Source organism: Moschus berezovskii, chromosome 15 (genome assembly GCF_049115385.1).
Source record: "Moschus berezovskii isolate FMDL1 chromosome 15, NW_MosBer_1.0, whole genome shotgun sequence".
NCBI lineage: Eukaryota > Metazoa > Chordata > Mammalia > Artiodactyla > Moschidae > Moschus > Moschus berezovskii.
In genome coordinates this window covers 33,110,918-33,127,946 of record NC_142474.1, presented here as the reverse complement: position 1 = coordinate 33,127,946, position 17,029 = coordinate 33,110,918, and the positions used below count along the sequence as shown (strand labels likewise).

The 17,029-nt window shown below is 38.8% G+C and overlaps 1 protein-coding gene across 1 annotated transcript in view; it reads left to right on the top strand.

Moving 5' to 3' along the window:
• RNF24 (ring finger protein 24) overlaps positions 1-17,029 on the top strand; it is a 113,694-nt gene that overhangs the window by 89,991 nt on the left and 6,674 nt on the right. The gene's annotated exons all lie outside the window — the stretch shown is intronic.

Genomic DNA, 17,029 nt, shown 5'->3' with positions numbered 1-17,029 from the left:
TTTGTTTACATTGTTCTACCAGTCTAGGAGTCGAGCAACACTTCAACATGTGAAACTAAGGAGATGATGTGTACATATTAAAATCATGAGAATATATTGCCCTTCTGTAAAGAAAAAATACCTTCTTTTAAAACCCATAGTCTTCCTTGTTTATCTTTTCTTCCTCCATCTTTTAATAGAGACATAGATCCAGAGAAACAGATTTCTGAGAAAAAACAATAGGACAGTCATGTAAGTGGGATACTAAATTGCATCTAATGGAATCTTGGTATCAAGAGAAACAGAAAGGTGCCCTGGAAGCTGTGACACAGTGGGGCATGCAAGGTCTTGTGTTAAAGAAATTGTCAGCACTCAGCTCCAGGGGAATATAGGCCAGCTATTGCCAGATGAGTTTTGTTTTAAGAAAAGCTCGAGAGCCTGGTCATTTGCATTTAGTCTTTGATTTGTTCACCACAGTATCCCCAGCTCTGGTTATGGTGAGTGGTTGCTTTCTCCATTAAATCTTTTTTGCAACTTTATCAAAAATCAAAGGGCCATATTTTTATGAGTCTATTTCTAGATTCTGTATTCTGTTCTATTGATTTTTGTGCCTGTTTCCCTTCACCAGTACCACAGTTTTGATTACCGTATCTTTATAGCAAGTCTTAAAATCAGGTGTATGATTCCTCCAACTTTATTTTTTTCCAAAACTGTTTTAGCTGGTCTAGTTCCTTTGCTCTTTCATGTAAATTGTAGCAGCAACTTGTCTATAACTACTCACACAGAGAGACACAAACATCCTGCTTTTTTATTATTATTTGCATTAAAGATGTAAATCAGTTAGGAGGAAATTGGCATCTTTACCATGTTGAGTCATCTAATCTGTAAAAACATTATGTCTATTTATATTTGAAGTAGTGTTTTTATAAACAGCATATAGTTATGTTTTTTAATCCACCCTGCCAATCTGTCTTTTAATTGATGTGCTTAGACTATTTATGTTTAATGCAATTACTGCTATGTTTGGACTTAGGTCAATTCTTTTATTATTTATCATCTGCTTTTCCCCCTCTTTTTTATTCCTTTGTTTCCCTTTCCTACCTTCTTTTGGGTCATTTAAACATTCATAAAATCATATTATGATTTTTTTGTATAATTTTTAGTGGTTGCTTCAGTTCAGTTCAGTTGCTCAGTCGTGTCTGACTCTCCGTGACCAATACCTAGAATCAATTTTTTAGCACTTCAGTTGGAATGTAGAAACCTTCCCACCATATAGATCCTTTTACATTTACCCCTATATATAGTAAGTATATAGCATCTATATACATTGAAAATCCCATCAGACAGTGTTATATTTTTTACTTTCAACCATTAGATATATTTTAAAGAATTCTGGAGGGGAAAAATAGTTTGTTGTTCCAAGTTTCCTTCTTATGTAATTTTCCTTCTATCTGATGAATCTCGTTTAGCAATTCTTTTAGAGCAGATCTGCTGGCTATGAATTCTGTTACTTTGCTTTCAGCTGAGAATGTCTTTATTTCACCTTTATCCCTAGATTGACATTTCTTTTCCTTCAGCACTTTTAAAATGTTGTGCCGCTTCCTTCTGACCTCTGTGGTGTCTGATGAGAAAAACGTAGTCATTCAAATCATTGGGTCTCCTGTTAATAATGTGTCATTTTTCTCTGGCTACTTTCAAGATTTTTTTTCTTTGCCTTTTGTTTTCAGCATTTTGATTATGATTTGTCTCAGTATGGATTTCTTTGAATTTTTCCTGTTTGGAGTTTACTCAGCTTCATAAATATGTAGATTTGTCTTTCACCAAGCTTTTTAGCTATTATTTCTTCAAATATTTTTTCTGTATTGTACTCTTTCTATCCTGCCACTCTCCCAGAGAAGGCCTCATCCACCTTCTGTGGCCATGTGGGCCAATCAGAACCTTAGGCCTGTATCTACACAGTACAATACAGTGATACAGACATCCATGTAGCTTCCAAATTTGAGCACGTTTGGGTCCATTCCCTTTTCTGTTAGGGTGATATTGCAGAAAGGAAAGGAGAATCTACTCCTTCCTGCATCTCAGCAACTAGGATCCTAGCTGCACAAGGACCAGGAAAACTCCTGGGTCAAGCAGAGAGTGAATGAGGAGTCATGTGGCAAACATGCTGTGGCCTTGCTCTACCCTAGTTTCCACAGGAAGAGACTCTAGGAAGGTAACCCCATGAAGCCGCCCCTTGTGTAAAATCAAGTTAAAAACATCTTTTCCGGACTTCCCTGGTCCAGAAAAGATGGTTAAGAATCTGCCTGTCGAGTTCTTTACCACTAGCGCCACCTTTAATATCTATATTCATTTATTAAAGCTGATGCCAGTGGTAAAGATGTACATACACATATATATGGGCTTCCCTTGTAGCTCAATCGGTAAAGGATCTGCCTTCAGTGCAGGAGACCCGGGTTCAATCCCTGGGTTGGGAAGATCCCCTGGAGAAGGAAATGGCAACCCACTCCAGTATCCTTGCCTGGAAAATCTCATGGACAGAGGAGCCTGGTTGGCTGCAGTCCATGGGGTCACAAAGAGTTGGACACGACTGAGCGACTAACACACACACACACACATATATATATATAACTGAATCACTTTGCTGTATACCTGAAACACTGCAAATCAACTACATTTCAATTTTAAAAATTAACATTAAAAAAAATTTTAGCGACTTCCATGGTGGTCCAGTGGCTAAGACTCCATGCTCCCAATGCAGGGGGTTCAGTCCCTCTTGAGGGAACTAGATCCCACAAGTCACAGTTAAGACCTGGTGCAGCCAAATAATAAAATAAATATTTTTTAATTAAAAAAAGAAAAGAATCTGCTGTCAATGCAGGGGACACAGTTTGATCCCTGGTCCAAGAAGATCCCACATGCCACAGGGCAACTCAGCCCATGCAGCACCACTACTGAGCCCAAGTGCCACAACTGCTGAAGCCAGAGCACCTAGAGCCCACGCTCTACAACAAGAGAAGCCACCGCATTGAGGAGTCTGCACACCACAACTAGAGTCGCCCCCACTCACTGCAACCAGAGAAGGCCCCTGGGCAGCAACAAAGATCCAGCACAGCCGAAAATACATGAAATAAATTTTTTTTAAAAAAGAATATCTTTTCCATCTCACTTCCCCACAAGCCCACTCCTTTCCCTTTGGTCCATTGAGGAGGTGACTCTGTTGCTACAAGTTTTGCCACATCCCTTTCTTATGTGGGGCTTCCCTGGTGGCTCAGAGGGAAGTATCTGCCTGCAATGCGGGAGACCTGGGTTTGATCCCTGGTTTGATCCCTGGGTCGGGAAGATCCCCTGGAAGAAGGAAATGGTAACCCACTCCAGTACTCCTGCCTGGAGAATCCCATGGATGGAGGAGCCTGGTGCGCTACAGTCCACAGGGTCGCAAAGAGTCGGACACGACTGAGCGACTTCACTTTCTTATGTGGGAGGAGATTTTAAACCCAGTCATCTTTCTGAGATTACTGATCAGTCTTCTTATAAATCACATTACTGAAATTTATTTTTAAATTATAAATACTTAGCACCCAACTGAGGTTTGTCCCAAGTTTACATTATAAAAAATTGTTTAAAAAAATAAAAGCCCAAAACATGTATAGGGAACTGACAATATTCAGGACCCTAGAGACTGAGTGAGCAGAGTATAGTCCCTCCCTTCCCTCAAAGAGCGCTGTTCCCACAGGAGAGAAAGTCATAAGCCAGTGAGGCTAGGACAGTAATGGGCTGAGCACACGAATACATGAAGGCCATGGAAAGGACTGCCCGTTGTACTTCAGTTTGGAACAAGAAAGTCAGATCTCTCCTGAGCAGCACAGCCATGTTTAGGTTGCTTTCATAGCTTTCAAAGATTCCAACATTAAATGAATTGGGAATGCTGCCTTTGCAAATATATGATTACCCTTGTAACTATTCAAGAAAAAGTGTAATAACTATTGTCTACCACCACCATCAAAGAATGATTGTCTATTTAAAAGAAAATCATTTTGGCTAAATTACATAAGCTGTGGGTCATTTTCATTGTATGACATTGTCTTCCCCATGTGACTCTCCAGTCCCTAGCTCGCATTTGAGGTAAATTTACAGATTGTGTCAGCCCCTTGGAAAATGTCAAATCCTTCCTTCTTGGGCATTTTAGGGATCATGTACTCTGTGAGTATTAGAAAATTAGTCTTCTTCCCAGTGTGCTATGGTCCCTAAAAGTCATTTTCTCTTGAAGTTTGTTTTATTTATGGGTATAATGTCAATGTAAAAAAAAATGGAATCATATATTCCAGGTGGCAAGATTACCAAGATGTCTGTTTCTTCATATAATTTATCTCAGGAGCAAGGGAACTCACACTATAAAAAAATTAGGTTAGGTAAGGTAAGTGTTATTCCTTGTTTTGCTTTTATAGCAGTTGAGGTTTTAAAAAGTTGAAGAGAATGGACATACCCTCCAACTTCTAAGTGTGGAGAAAAAAAGGTGGCCCTTTATCTTTTTTAGTCTGGAGCCTTCATGTTATGATGCGCCTATTGTACCCACAAACTTGAAGTTTTGTGTTCCCCAAGCTGCAAAAATTATTCTGAAATGCCAGCTCCATTCTATTCTCTGAAGAGCTGTCAGTTAACTTGCTATTGACTAGCGGATTTTTGCCGAAACTAATGCCTGTGGCTGGTGATTTTTATTTTGGCTAGCCAAAAATCAGTTCTGTTGTCTTACTAACACTTTGCAGGTTATTACATTCAATAGTTAAACCTGCTACTGCTAAGTCACTCCAGTCGTGTCCAACTGTGTGCGACCCCCACAGACAGAAGCCCACCAGGCTCCCCCGTCCCTGACCTGACACACCTGTAAAGTCTTCTCCAGCACCACGAGCTTCATTTTCACTTTCCATATCAGAATCAATCACTAAGGTCTTTTGTCATTTTTGTTGGCCTAATATTCATATCTGAATTAGAAGAGTATTCTGAAAAATCACTTTGTGATACACTAGTATATATGTTGCACAGACAACAGAGAAAGTATCTGCATAAAATTTACTGAAAAATTCTTATTTACTCAAAATTTCACAATGTGTCATTTTTGAAAATTTTACGGTAATGAATTTGCATTTATAACATACACAAAGTTGGAAGAAAAACCCAACAGAGCAAAATGTGAATGATCATGACAATCATAAGTTGTATAATGAACCCTTGATCAATTTTAAACTCTAACAACTTCACATGGTGATGTTAACTGTATCACTCTCAAAAAATGTATTAATACATCTCTGGTCAATAATGCTCAGGTAACAAAAGATGAATTAATATCTCTAGTCAATAATGTGTTAAGGACCTTTTTTTTTTTTTTACATGCCTTTTATCATGTAAAACAAATGGACTCAAGTATCTATGCAATGACCAATCAGTAAACGTATGTCCTAGCCTAGTTTCTGGCAGGGCTGATAGGATCTAGTCTTTGACTTTGAAAAATGAAGAGTGATTTCCTGTCTCATTCTGTAAGGCCAGTATCATCTTGATATCAGGACCAGTCAGTGATATCATAAAAAAGAAAAAACTCCAAATCAATATCACTTATGAATATAGTTGTAAAAATATTCAACAAACACTAGCAAACCAAAATCAGCAGCATATAAAAAGGATTACATACCATAAATAAATGGAATTTGTCCCAGGAATACAGAGTTGGTTCAACAAAGGAAAATCAGTCAATGTAATACACCCAATTGATAGAATAAAGGGGTAGGGAGAACACATGACCACCTGAATAGATGCAGAAAAAGCATTTGACAAAATTCAACATTCTTTTATGATAAAAATACTCAATAAACTAGGAGCAGAAGGGAACTTCTGCAACTTGATCAAGGTTTCTATGAAAACCCCACAACTAACATCATACTTATTGAAAGACTGGAAGCTTTTCCTCCTAAGAGGAAATTCGACAAGGATGCCTATTCTAATCATTTTTATTCAACATTGTACTGGAGGGGTCAAGCCAGAGCAGTTGAGCAGGAAAAAGTAGTAAAAGGCATCCAGATTGGAAATTAAGAAGTAAAACTGTATTTGTAGATATGATTTTGTAGCCACAGAAACCCCAAAAGAATCCACCAAAAATCAAGAGATAAATGAGTTCAGAAATTTTTCAGAATAAAGATCAATATACAAAATAAGCTTTGTAGTGGCAATGAACAATCTGAAAATGAAATTAAGAAAACAATTCCAGTTACAATGGCATCAAAAAGGGTAAGATTCCTGGGAATAAATATGACAAAAGAAAGATGCTCAGACTTGTACACTGAAAACTATAAAACATCATTGAAAGACATTAAAGAAGACATAAATGAATGGAAAGACATCCTGTATTCATGATTTTGAAGACTTACTATTTTGGGTTTGTTTGTTTTTTCTGTACTGGATGTCTGTTGCAGGTTTTCTCTAGCTGTGGCTACTCTGTGGTTACAGTGCATAGGCATCTAATTGCAATGGATTCCCTTGTGGCAGAGCACAGGCTCTAGGGCATTCAAATTGTGGTGCACAGGCTTAGTTGCCCTGTGGTATGTGGAGTCTTCTCAGACCAGGGATCAAACCTGCATCCCCTGCATTGGCAGGTGGATTCTTAACCACAGGACCACCAGGGACGTCCTTACTATTGTTAAATACAGCAGTATTCCCCCAAAATATTCACAAAATCAGTACAACTCCTATCAAAATCACAGCTGCCCTTTTTTGGAGAAATTAACAAGCAGAACTTAAAATTCACATGGAAATGTAGCAGTCCCAAATGGCCAAATACAATCTCAAAAAGGAAGAGAACTGGAGGATTCACACTTCCCAATATCAGAACTTACCACAAAGCTACAGTATTTAAGACAGTGTGATACAAGCAGATGGATAGACATAAAAATCATTGGAAAAGAATTGAGAGTTCAGAAATAAACCAATACATTTATGGTCAATTGATTTTCAACAAGGGTGCCAAGACATTCAATAGGAAAAGAATAGTCTATTCAACCAATGGTGCTACAGATTGGTTCAAGGTGGTGGAGCAGAAGGACATGTGCTCATCCCCTACAAGAGCACCAGAATCACAACTAGCTGTTGAACAACCATCTATAGGAGGATGCAGGAACCCACCAAAAATAGATACCCCATGTCCAAAGACAAAGGAGAATCTGCAACAAGATGGTGAGGAGAGCTGCAGTCACCATAAAATCAAATCCCATACTCGTGGGGTGAGTGACTCACAAACTGGAGGACAGTAATACCAAACAAGTTCTCCTACTGTTATGAAGGTTCTGAGACCCATGTCAGGCTTCCCAGCCTGGATATCTGGCAAAGGGGCTAGGAATCCCCACAGAACCTGACTTTGAATGCCAGTGGAATTTAACTACAGAACTTCCACAGAACTGGGGGAAACAGAGACTCCACTCTTGGCAGGTACAAACAAAATCTTGTGTGTGCCAAGACCCAGGGGAAAGGAACAGTCACCTCACAGAAGACTACCTGCTTAGTGCTGGAGGGTCTCCTGTGGAGGCGTGGGTTGGCCATGGCTCACTGCAGGGACGGGGGCACTGGCAGCAGCAGTCCAAGGAGGTTCCCTTTGGCAATGAGCCCTCTTGGAGTTCACCATTAACCCTGGCTTATAGACTCCAGGGCTGGGTCACCTCAGTCCAAAAAACTGCCAGGGAGGGACTACAGTCTCACCCATCAGCAGACAATCAGATTAAAGTTTTACTGAGCACAGCCCTCCCCACCAGAGCAAGACCCAGTTTTTCCCACCTCTAGTTCCTCCCATCAGGAAGCCTATACAAGCCTCTTAACCTCATCCACCAGAGGACAGACAGAATAAGCAAGAACTACAATCCCACAGCCACCAAAACAAAAACCACATCACAGAAAGTTAATCAAAATGAAAAGGCAGAGGTTATGTTCCAGATGAAGGGACAAGATAAAAGCCCAGAAAAACAACTAAATGAAATAGAGATAGGCAATCTTCTAGAAAAAGAATTCAGAATGAGTGAAGACGATCCACAATCTCAGAAAAAGAATGGAAAAGATGCAAGAAATGTTTACCAAAGACCTACAAGAACTAAAGAATAAATAGAGATGAAAAATACACTAGAAGGATCAACAGAAGAATAACTGAGCAGGAGAATGGATAAGTAACCTGGAAGACTGAATGGTGGAAATCACTGCCACAAAGCAGAACATAGAAAAAAAAAAAATGAAGACAGCCTAAGAGACCTCTGGGACAACATTAAATGCACCAACGTTAGCATTATAGAAGTCCCAGAAGACCGAGAAGACTCAAGAAAATATTTGAAGAGCTAATAGCTGAAAACTTCCCTAACATGGAAAAGGAAATAGTCAACCAAATGCAAGAAGCACAGAGAGTCCCAGGCATGATAAACCCAAGAAGGAACACACTGAGACACACAGTAATCAAACTGACAAAAATTAAAGACAAAATATTAAAAGCAACCAGGGAAAAACAACAAATAGCATACAAGAGAACTCACATAAGGTTATTAGCTGATTTCTCAACAGAAACTCTATGCCAGAAGGGAATGGCACAATGCATTTAAAGTGATGAAAGGGAAGAACATACAACCAGAAGACTCATTCAGATTTGATGGAAAAATCAGAAGCTTAACAGACAAGCAAAAGTTAAGAGAATTCAGTACCACCAAACCAGCTTTTTAACTAATGCTAAAGGAACTTCTCTAAGTAAGAAACACAAGAAAAGGAAAAGACCTACAAAAAACAAAACAATTAAGAAAATGGTCAGTTCAGTTCAGTCGCTCAGTCGTGTCCGACTCTCTGCGACCCCATGAATCACAGCCCGCCAGGCCTCCCTGTCCATCACCAACTCCCGGAGTTCACTCAAACTCATGGTAATAGGATCATAAATATTGATAATTACCTTAACTGTAAATGGATTAAACATGCCAACCAAAGGACACAGACTGGCTGGCTGGATGAAAACATATGCATGTCATAAGCACTTCCAGTTACCACATCACTTTACTTAATTCCCTAAATTGTATGTAATTATTTTATATTACTAGGTTAGTCATGTTTCCATTATGGCTTGCAATTGTAATTATCTTTTATTTTTGTCTGGATATTGATTGTGAAAACTAATAAACATCTTTTACTGTTGTGATTATGTAACTTATTCACTTAATACCATTAAATCATGATTGGTCAAAAAAAAAAATAATAGAACCCTATATCACCAAAATTACCATGTAATAGAAAAACCTGTAACCACTTTTTAAAATCCAGATGCACATTACTTGGAATTTTTTTGAAAAATATAAATACCCAGGTATTGTTTTCTTCTCCAAAGCTCTGGATGTGACTCCAATGAACAGCTGTCTTTAAAAACAACTGGATTATATGATGATCTTTTACTTTTATCTAGTTTGTTTTACTTTTCTATTTCATATTCAGTATTACCAGTTCATTTAGTTTATGTTTTCCAGTTTCTCCTCTGTTCTTTCTCAATATCTAGTATAGTAAGAAAGCTTTTGTGTGTATCTATATATATACAGTATATATAATCATTTTAGGAAACTTAGGATACTATTTTTGCCTAGCTAAAAAATTTTATGACATTTTGGTTTCACTTGTTTGACTAAGTATGAGTAGAATGCTAGATTATTAATTTATATTCACTCAAAACTTTGATATAGTTCCACTTACTGCTAAAAGTCTAGAAAGCTTATTATCTTAGTGATTTTTTAAAAAAATATGAATGAGGCTTGAAACTTCTAATCCAATTCTGAGAATGTAAAAAAATACTATGTTGTAAAAAAAAAAAAACCAAGAAATTAACATGCGATACAGTATTATTAACTACAGATTTTGTTCAAATTTCAGCAAATTTTATGCTAGCGTCCATTATGTGTTTTCATACCTTATTTAAAATTCCACATTGTATTTAGTTGCATTGAGCAGCTTCAGCTTCATACAACAAATTCTGATAAATTCTTTTCATTTTTATTCTACTACAAGTATTTTTCTAATTTTCCTTGTTATGGCTTCTTAGATACACCCATCATTTAAAAGTGGACATTTAATTTCCAAATAACATCGGATTTTGTTTAAAGTATTTTTAATATTAATTTCTCATTTTGATACTAATTTCTCATTTAAATGTTTTCTTCTCTGCAATTTCCCTGTTTTTTTTAGTCTTTTAACTTTATTGAAGCTTTCAATGGCTAAGTCAAAGGTCTTTCTTGGTAAATGTCACATTGCACTTGAAAATATGTGGGTTGTTTTCGAGTATCTTTTGATTTTGATTTCTAACATAATTCTACAGTGATAAGAGAACAGCCTGTATGATTTCAATACCTCTAGACCATGAAACTTTTGCACCTTTTTATATATCTCTGGATATGTTCCAGTGTTTCCTAGTCTATAGTCTATGGGCACTGGAACAGAATTTGTATCCTGTTGTGTGAAAATTGTATAAATCTTAATCATGTTGAATTGGTTCATAAGGCTTCTTAGGTCTACTCCATCCTTCTACTTTTCTGTCTTTTCATTCTATTAATTTTTGAGTGTTTGATATTGAAACTCCAATTAAAATCTTAATTTATCTACTTAAAAAGTAATTATAATATATAGTAGAACTATATGTAACTTTTTATTTTCCAAGTCTCCTGTAAATGTGTTGCCTTACTCCCATAATTTGAAAAAGTAGGGAGAACAAATGGTCCTGGGATAACTAGATACCCACACACAAAAGAATGAAATTAGTCATCATATATAACTTTGTGCTCAACTTGCTAATATTTACTCATGTGCAGAGTATTTTTCTTTCCTTGGAAATGAAAATAAGTCAAAGGATGTTGACTGGATTATATTGATTTAATTATAGTATTCTTACTATAGTCAAATAAAAGGTTTTAAAATAATAACTTAGAAGTCATTTTGGGGGTTTTAACTATAAAAGTTTTTGCAAAAGAAAAAAGAGAATGAAATCGGAGCCCTGTTTCACACCATACACAAAATAACTCAAAAATGAATCAAAGACCTAAATGTAACAACTAAAATAACCAAACCCTTAGAAGTAAACATAAATACATATCTTCATGGCTTTGGATTAGACAGTGATTTCTTAGGTAGGACACCTAAAGCACAAGCAGCCAAAGAGAAACCCAGATAAACTGAACTTCATCAGAACTTAAAACTTTTGTGCTTCAAAGAACAGTATCAAGAAAGTAAAGAGACAAATCACAGGAAGGAAATATTTGCAGATCTTTTATCTGATAAGTTTGGTATTCAGCATATATAAATAACTTTTACAACTCAATAATAAAAAGCCTACAAAATAAAAAGATGTGGGACTTTCCTTGTGGTCCAGTGGTTAAGAATCTACTGCTACTGCAGTTGAAGAGGGAGGAGATATATGTATACCTGTGGCTGACTCCTGTTGATGAATGGCACAAACCAGCACAACACTGTAAAGCAATAATCCTCTGATTTAAAATTTTTTTAATATTTTAAAAAAAAAGAATCCACCTGCCAATACAGAGGATGTGGGTTCAATCCCTGGTTCCAGGACAATTCCATATGCTGCAGGGCAACTAAGCCCATGCACCACAACTACAGGAGCCTATGCTTTCTAGGGCCCATGTGCTGCAACTACTGAAGCCCACACACCTAAAGCCTGTGCTTCGCAACATGAGAAGCCAGCACAATGAAAAGCCTATGCCTCTCAACAAAGAGTAGCTCCCACTTGCCATACCTAGGAAAAGCCAATGTGCAGCAACAAAAGCCCAGCACAGCCATTCATTCACTCATTAATTAAAAATTAAAAAGATATGCAAACACTTTATCCCAGTATTTTTATCCTAACAGGATCTTTCGTAAAACAAAAGTTTTTAAATTTGATGAAGTCCAGTTTACCAATTCTTTTTGGTTGCTTTAGGGATCCTATCATACTTCTGGTGCCTCTGGATGTCCAGTTGCTCCAACACCATGTGCTGAAAGGCCATCCTTCTGCCATAGAAACACTTTTGCACCCTTGTCAAAGTCAGTTGGCTATCTGATAAAGGATTTGTGTTTAGAATATATAAAAAACTCATACAACTCAAAAATAAAAACAAAATTACCCAACTAAAAAATTGGCAAAGAATTTGAAAAGACGTTTCTCCAAAGAAGGGGTACGAATGGTCAATAAACACATCATTAGTCATTAGGGCAATCCAGTTCAAACATAAAATATCTCTTCATACCATCTAGACTGTACATAATCAACAAGCTATAATAACCTGAAGATATAGAGAGATTAGGGCCCTCATACACTGCTGATGGGAATGTGAAATGATTTGGCAACTTTGGAAAACAGTTTAGTAGTTCCTCAAAAACTTAAATACAGAGTTACCGTATGACCCAGCAATTCTACTTCTAACTGAAAACTCCAAGAGAATTGAAAACTCTAACAGATGCTTGCACACTAATGTTTCGAGCAACATTATTCACAATAGCCAAAAGGTAGAAACAACCCAAGCTGCCATCAACAGATGACTGGATAAACAAAAGTGGTATATTCAATATAACAAAATACCATTTTGCATTAAAATGAAGCAAAATTGATTCATGCTGCAATACGGATGAGCCATGAAGGTATCACTCTAAGTGAAAGGAGACAGACACAACAGACCACATGTTGTATGATGCCATTTCGTGATTCCAGTCTATTTTAAAATGACCAGAATAAACAAATACATTAAGCCAGGAAATTAATTAGTGGTTACCAGGGGGAAAGGCAGAATGGATAGTGACTGCTTATTTGTTGTTGTTCAGTTGCTAAGTAATGTTCAACTCTTTGCAACCCCATGAACTGCATGCAGCACACCAGGCTTCCCTGTCCTTCACTATCTCCTGGAGTTTGCTCAAATTCATGTCCATTAAGTTGGTGATGCTATCCAACCATCTCATTCTCTGTTGGCCCCTTCTCTTCATGCTCTCAATCCTTCCCAGCACCAGGGTCTTTTGCAGTGAGTCGGCTGTTCACATCAGGTGGCCAAAAGTATTGGAGTTTCAGCTTCAGTATCAGTCCTTCTGATGAATATTCAGGGTTGATTTCCTTGAGGATTGACTGGTTTGATCTCCTTGCAGTCCGAGGGAATCTCAAGAGTCTTCTCCAGCACCACAATTTGAAAGCATCAATTCTTTGGTGCTCGGTCTTCTCTATGGTCCAACTCTCACATCCGTACAGGACTACTGGAAAAAACCATAGCTTTGACTAGATGGACCTTTGTCAGCAAAGTGATGTCTCTGCTTTTTAATAGGCTGTCTAGGTTTGTCATAGCTTTCCTTCCAAGAAGCAAGCATCTTTTAATTTCATAGCTGCAGTCACCATCTGCAGTGACTTTGGAGCCCCAAAAAATAAAGCCTCTCACTGTTTACACTTTTTCCCATCTATTTGCCATGAAGTGATGGGACCGGATGACAAGATCTTATTTTTTGAATGTTGAGTTTTAAGCCAGCTTCTTCACTCTCCTCTTTCACCCTCATCTAGAGGCTCTTTAGTTCCTCTTCGCTTTCTGCCTTTATAGTGGCATCATTATCTGTATATATGAGGTTGTTGATATTTCTCCCGGTAATCTTGACTTCGTAGAAGGCAATGGCAAGCCACTCCAGTACTCTTGCCTAGAAAATCCCATGGATGGAGGAGCCTGGTAGGCTGCAGTCCGTGGGGTCGCTAAGGGTCAGACACGACTTGAGCGACTTCACTTTCACTTTTCACTTTCACACATTGGAGAAGGAAATGGCAACCCACTCCAGTGTTCTTGCCTGGAGAATCCCAGGGACAGAGAAGCCTGGTGGGCTTCCGTCTGTGGGGTCACACAGAGTTGGACACGACTGAAGTGACTTAGCAGTAGCAATCTTGACTTCAGCTTATGACTCATCCAACCCAGCATTTCACATGAAGTACTCTGCATATAAGTTAAATAAGCAAGGTGACAATACACAGCCTTGATGTACTCCTTTCCCAATTTTGAAATAGTCTGTTGTTCCATGTCCGGTTCTAACTGTTGCTTCTTGACCTGCATACAGGTTTCTCAGGAGACAGGTATGGTGGTCTGGTATTCCCATCTCTTTAAGAAATCTCCACAGTTTGTTGTGATCTGCACAAAGTCTTTAAAATAGTCAATGAAAAAAAAAAATAAATAAATAAAATAGTCAATGAAGCGGGAGTAGATGTTTTTCTGGAATTCCCTTGCTTTCTCTGTAATCCAGCAAATGTTGGCAATTTGATCTGTGGTTCCTCTGCCTTTTCTAAACATAGCTTATACATCTGGAAGTTTTTAGTTCATGTACTGCTGAAGCCGAGCTTGAAGGATTTTGAGCATAACATTGCTAGCATGTATGTGTGTTAGTTGCTCAGTTGTGTCCGACTCTTTGTGACTCCATGAACTGTAGTCCCAGGTTCCTCTGTCCATGGAGTTCTCCAGGCAAAAATCCTGGAGTGGGTAGCCATTTCCTTCTCCAGGGGATCTTCCCGACCCAGGTCTCCTGCAGTGCTGGAAGATTCTTTTCCATCTAAGCCACCAGCTAGCTGTGAAATGAGCACAATTGTACAGTAATTTGAACATTCTTTGGCTTTGCCCTTCTTTGGGATTGGAATGAAAACTGACCTTTTCTAGTCCTGTGGCCACTGCTGAGTTTTCCAAATATGCTGATGTAGAAATTAGATAGTGGTGATGGTTGCACAACTCTGTGAAGATATTAAAAAAAAAAACAAAAACTACTGAATTGCTTCCCTGGTAGCACAGAGAGTAAAGAGTCTGCCTGCAATGCAGAAGACCCAGGTTCAATCCCTGTGTCAGGAAGATCCCCTAAGGAGGAATTGGCAACCCACTCCAGTATCTTGCCTGAAGAAGTACATGGACAGAGGAGCCTTATGGGCTACAGTCCATGGGGTTGCAAAGAGTCAGACACAACTGAAGTAACTAAGCATGCACCGAATTGTATGCTTTACAGGTTGAATATTATGGTGTATGAATTATATCTCCATTTTAAAAGAAGGAGTGAGAAAAACAGTCTCGTTGAAATACTGCAGAATAAAGCTCATTTGCAAGGTACAATGTGTACAATTAGTTTGACCCCTGAGAGAACTGCTAAGTAGTCAGATCTAAGCTTTTCTCATCATGACTGCCCTTGGCTTTTGGTCACCTTTAGCACTTAACATGTCAGAGTTTATCTTGTTCTTTTTTTTTCAGGTGACTATGGTTTTAGAATTTTTAAAAAAGAACATAATAGCCATTAATAGTAACTCCATTTGAAAAGGCCAGAAATCTAATTTTGGATTCTGGGAAAATAACCAAATAAAAATGAATGACTCATCCAACATCTTGCCCTTTGGTAGGATCAGCACTGAATCTCTACAGGGCAGAGCCAGCAGTCCTCACAGTGTTTTTGTTTTTTTTTTAAGAAGGTTATGCCAGGAAGAAACCTGGATGTTAAGGCCAGAGGACCTGTTCACACAGTATAGGAGGAGGGAACATCATTCCCCCTTTACAGATGGGAAGCTGAAGCCCAAAAGATCATCCCAAGACCAAAACTGCTAGTTTCTCATCTTTACCCACAGCTTGTTCTTAACCTTCCTCCAGAAAACAAAAATGGGCTTAAAAATAGTGTTCCCATCACTAAATTTAAATATGAATAAAAACTGGTATCGGTAGAATGCCTTCCTACCTCCTCAGGCCTGCCCACAACCTGAGCTGATGACATGATGACAGTCTCAGGTAGAGGGAGGGAGAGGCACATAATATCCCTACCCTGCAGATGAAGGAACAGAGCTTGAGAGGCATCACGATGGCAGAAGTCACACAGCTTGGGTGTCCAAGCCGAGGCCAGCCATCTGTCCTGCTTTCCTCCCCCCTCTCAAGCTGTCTCAGCAGTAATCCACATCTGATAAGACACTATCCATCCTCCTCCTCCTGTGAAGATCTTGTCTGCTATATACACAAGGCCCTGAGAATTCTGTGGAGAAGGGTGATGGAAGACCATTTGTAGCACTGGCCATAGGGCACAAAGAGCCATATGTCCTGTCACAAAACCTAAGAATATTGGATTACATATTATAGGTTAAGAAATGGGTGACAGGGAGGCTGGTCAGCAGTCAGGACAAGAAATGGTGATGGTTTAACCAGGATCCCTGGAGATGGACAGGGTAGCAAGCAGGGAGGAGTTCAAGTTTGGGCAGATGAAAGTGTTTACAGACCTGGATCCTCAGCAAGGCCTGGCCACTCACCAACTGCATTGCCTCCAGGCAACATGGTTACTGCTCTAAGTTTCTGTTTCCCCATCTGTAAATTGAGTAAATGGGACAATACTTGGTGTCCCTTGGCCCTGGTAAGTGCTCAAGTAGTGGTTGGAACCCAGCATCTGGGTTTGAATAAGGCTTCTTTCCAAGCAGTTGAGGCTAGCCACCTGTCAGAGCAATCCTGGCCCCATCTGTACATTTTCCTAAGTTTAAATTCAGTGACTCTTGAATCACTTTTTATATGACAAAGACAGACAGGGACCCCAGGAACTACAAGAAGCATATTACTGAGGGCTGTGCTATGGTTTACAGATTCCACATTATGAAGAGCAGAAAAAGAAGAGCCCCAGCACCTGCCTTAGGATCTGAGCAGTCCCTTCAGGGGCTCTACTGCTGAGTAGGCAGAGCATTTCCTACAGAAAGTCAGTTCCTTGGCACAGCACAAAAAATTAAGTTATGTTCAGTCTATCTTATAAGAAGAAACCTAAGTCAGACTCTTCTGATGGACTGAAGTAAAGGAACCTGCCTCTTGCTTTCTGTCTTCTCCCATCTGCCCTCAAATTTTGAGATATGTGCAGGAAGAGCAGGAGACTCTTCTTCAGAAGACCTTGCCCATTTGATCCTGTTTCTTTCACTCAAAGACTTGTGGGTTACTGGAAGTCCCTTCCAGTGGCTGGGTCTCAGGGGCCTGCACTTTACATTGGCCTGGGGAATGACTTAGCAGATACT